Raw genomic sequence first — 3,857 nt, 5'->3', positions numbered from 1 at the left:
GGCGGGGCGGGGCGGGGGCGGGCGGGCCGCTACGCGCGGGCCCCGCCGGGCGCCATTTCCCGCCGCCGCGGAGCCGAGCGGCGCAGCCGCGTCCGAAGCGCTTAGCAACGGGAGGAAGGGCAGGCAGCCGCTCGCCGAGCGATAGATCAGCGCTAGCTGCGGCTGCGGCGCCGCCCCGGGAAAAGGGGTTACGCGCTGCCGCCGCAGAGGCCCCTGGGAGCGGGCGGTCCGGTCCGGTCCGGTCCGGTCCGGTCCGGTCCCGTCCCGTCCCGTCCCGTCCCGTCCCGTCCCGTCCGGCCCGGTTCGGTGTCTCCGGCTGTGCCGGGATGAGCCCTGTCCTGCTCCGCCCGCGCTCCCCGCGGCGTTCCTGCGCGCGGCCGCGGCCCAGGCGCCTCTGACGCAGTTTTTAATTCCCCCCGATTCACTGCGGGCTTGGCGCAGGCCGAGGGCGCCGCTCCGCCCTGCCCAGGAGCTGCTGGTGCCTTTCTGCTCTGCCAGCCCGGCACGTTTGGTGCCTCTTGGCTTGTTCCCGTAGATACAGAGGTTGGAAGGGACCTCTGGAGATCGTCTAGTCCAACCCCTGGGCTTTTTCTGCTTATCAGTGAAAATAAGTTAATATTTGACTGTATAACAGGGGAACTGAGTTTACTGCTTGTGTTCAGCATAAACGTTTGTAAAAAGCAAAAAGACTGAGAGATAAAAGTAATAGAGAAGTCATTTAGGCATTTGAGAAACAATCTGGTGACAGTTCAACAGGAGTTGCGTTACAACATAAAATACTATAAAAATGTCTCTGTGCTGAACATGAAGTATTTTATGTAGCAGAAAAGCAAATGGAATTGAAGAAAGCAATTCATGAGGATTTTTTTTTTTTTTTTTTTTTGAAGAACCATTAACCATAAGTTACCTTTAAGGGCTTAATGACACCCACTAAACAGAACATCTATGGATACTAAACTATTTATAAAGATTCTTATGAATAATTCAGCTGTCTATGGCAGAGCAATAATAATCCATGGGCATTTTATCCTCCCCAAACAAATAAAAATACATTTATAAGCCATCTTGGATTCATTCGGAGTGCCTTTTAGCCAAGACAGTGACCATGTTTTAAATGCATGGATCTAGAGATCTGCTTAGCAAAGGATACTCAACAGAAATGCTGTTCTCGGTGTGTAATGGCTGAAGGACAGAGACTACCTTCCATCACTCTAATTGAGCTGTGTTTACTTTTAATAACAGTACAAAAATAACTTTTTTTTTTTTTTTTTTTTTTTTTTTTTTTTTTTTTTGGTGTATCTATCTACCATCCTTCTTTTTAGGATATACATGCATATTTCTTTCAGTTTTGGCTATGAAGAGCTTTTTATTCCTCTTAGTAAAGTCTGTACCAGTTTATGATAAGAGAAGAAACTGCAGATGTGAGAGGGCACCTCCAGAGGGTTGGAAAAGCTCTTCAAAGCTTAAAGTTAATGATCAAATTGAAGTTTAAGTGTTGAATGAGACCAGAAGGTGCAGGATTACACCTATGGCATATCAGAACTAAAATTTACGGATCTTTAAATGTTTTTGCCATGTATTAAATCACAGTTTTCCATTCTTATAAAGAAAAGAATGAATAAATCAGTATTGTTACTATTTTTAAAAGAATGGGCTTTACATTGTTATGAATACAGGCAATAAAATGATAAATATTTATTATATCACTAGGTGGCATGAAATAATGCCCTACTGCACTAGCACTTCTCAGAAAGAAAAGGATTTTGTAGACAAAACTACTGGTAGCCCTGGTAGCTTTGGTAAGATTTTAGGTTCTACATTATCTGGCTTCATACACATCTTATTCTTCATCCACTTTTTTTTTTTTTTTTTTTTTTTTTTTTCCTGAAGCACAAGAATAAAAAATAATTTAGCTATTTACATTCTGCAATAATGGGCTGTTTCATGTCTTTGGATGTCCTCCTAATGCAACAAAGCAATTTAGATTTTTCTCTGTCTCTATATGGAATGATGTATCACAGAATTATACTAGTAGAGGATTGGAAAGATGACCCTTCACAGGGGTGACATGGTCACCTCATTCCACACTTTAGAAATGATCATTCTTTTTTAACAAAGAATTTTTTTTTTTAATGTAGGAAGAGACTTGTTAGGGTCTAGGCTTCTCATGTGAAGCAAGTGGATTAAATGTTCCTGTTTAAGATTGTTGGTTTGAAACATTTGGAAGAAATTTAGTTCATTTATTCATTCAATTTCAAAATTTCTAAGGACAAGAAAAGGATTCTATTACTTCGGCTTTTGTATAAAGAATCAATGAAAATTCCCAGAGTGCAGCAGGCCTATGTAGTAGGATATGAAAAGATATCCTACTTAGATATCCAAGTAAGATAAATATAATCAGCTTTGTAGCTGATAAAATTTGCTGGAGGATACTTAAGGGAAATGGAAAGCCAACTATGTGGTGTGAGAATCTCCAAGGGTTCCTGAAGTGCTAAGGAAGATGTCAATCTTAGGCATTAAAAGACAGAAGAATCAAGAAATGTGTAAATTTAACAAATTCAAGAACCTAAAGCAAATTCTTAAACAATTTGTCAGCACCAACTCTAGTTAAGGATGATCACTGATAAGAATGTTCCTAAAAAAAGCTTGCATTTATGATAAATATTGTATCAAATGCTCTAAGAGAGCCCTGACTTTGTATCTTGATTTTAACAAGCCTTTTTTGTTCAGCCTTTATTCCCCATCCAGTTCAGAATCAGAATATTGCCCAAAACTGAATGTTATCTTCAGAAGTTCTAAGAAGTCAGCACTAATCTTTTCACCGGAGCTTTCTCATGAAGTTTGAGATAAATGTTAGCAAATTAATGTTATGAGACTTTGCTTTTGTTTGCCCATTTCATCGTCTCTGTATCACTCTCCTACACTTCTGTTTAACCAAACTCCCGTAGCAACAAATTAATTACTCTGACCAGGATCCAGGCTAGGCTCTCAGGCCTACAATTACATGCTAGTGATGCTAAATGCTAGCACAAGATTCACTTTGTGTGTGTGTTTCTTCTCCTCCTCCACAGGAGAAGATGCAGTGTATGGAATCCTGTATAGTTGTCAATAGCTGATTTTGTTAGTCCTTTTCATGCCATTTTGGTCTTCAGTTTTCCTGTTGGCAGTGACTTAGTGACAGATGAAGGACACACACCAGCAGCGGCCTGAGGTGCCGCCAGGCTCCCTCTGCTCCACGAGCAGCACGGTTCCCAGCAGGGTTGGGAAGGAGACACCACCGAGCACCACCTTCACCCTGGGACAACTGGATTCTTTTTCTGGATCCACTGTGGCAGCAGGCAAACAAGTTTTTCTAATTTGGCGTTTTCTTTCTCATTTCCCCTAGATTATTGAGCTTTCTTTTATTTCCTCTGGAAATGAAATGTGTGAAGCTTCCTTTTTGCCTATTTGTAAGTATTTTCCTAACTTTCCTGGCTGTCAGCTAAACCTGTTCTCCACCCCACCCACCTGCAAACACCAGTCTCTTAAGAGCCTCCAAATTTTGTGAAAATTGGCAACTGAAGAGGCAAAAGCACCTGCTTCACGAGAGACTACAGGTGGCCATTTAGAAACCCAATAAATCAGGGTAACTGCAATCTTCAAGCCGGTTATCACACAGCCGAGGGTGGCAGCAGCAGCAGCAGCAGCTGTCCCTTTCCACATGGCAGCCGCGTTGCAGCTACCACGGCGGCAGGCGCCCGTCAGGAGGGCGCGGAGTGGTGGCAAATGGAGTCCTGTGTGTAACGGCCCGCGGGCCCGTTTAACCGCCGGGCCCGTTTAACCGCCGGGCCCGTTTAACCGCCGGCGCCGCGGGCGGG

This window comes from Nothoprocta perdicaria, unplaced genomic scaffold, assembly GCF_003342845.1.
Source record: "Nothoprocta perdicaria isolate Ctin4 unplaced genomic scaffold, notPer1 scaffold_95, whole genome shotgun sequence".
Taxonomy (NCBI): Eukaryota; Metazoa; Chordata; class Aves; order Tinamiformes; family Tinamidae; genus Nothoprocta; species Nothoprocta perdicaria.
This window is presented reverse-complemented; position numbering follows the sequence as displayed.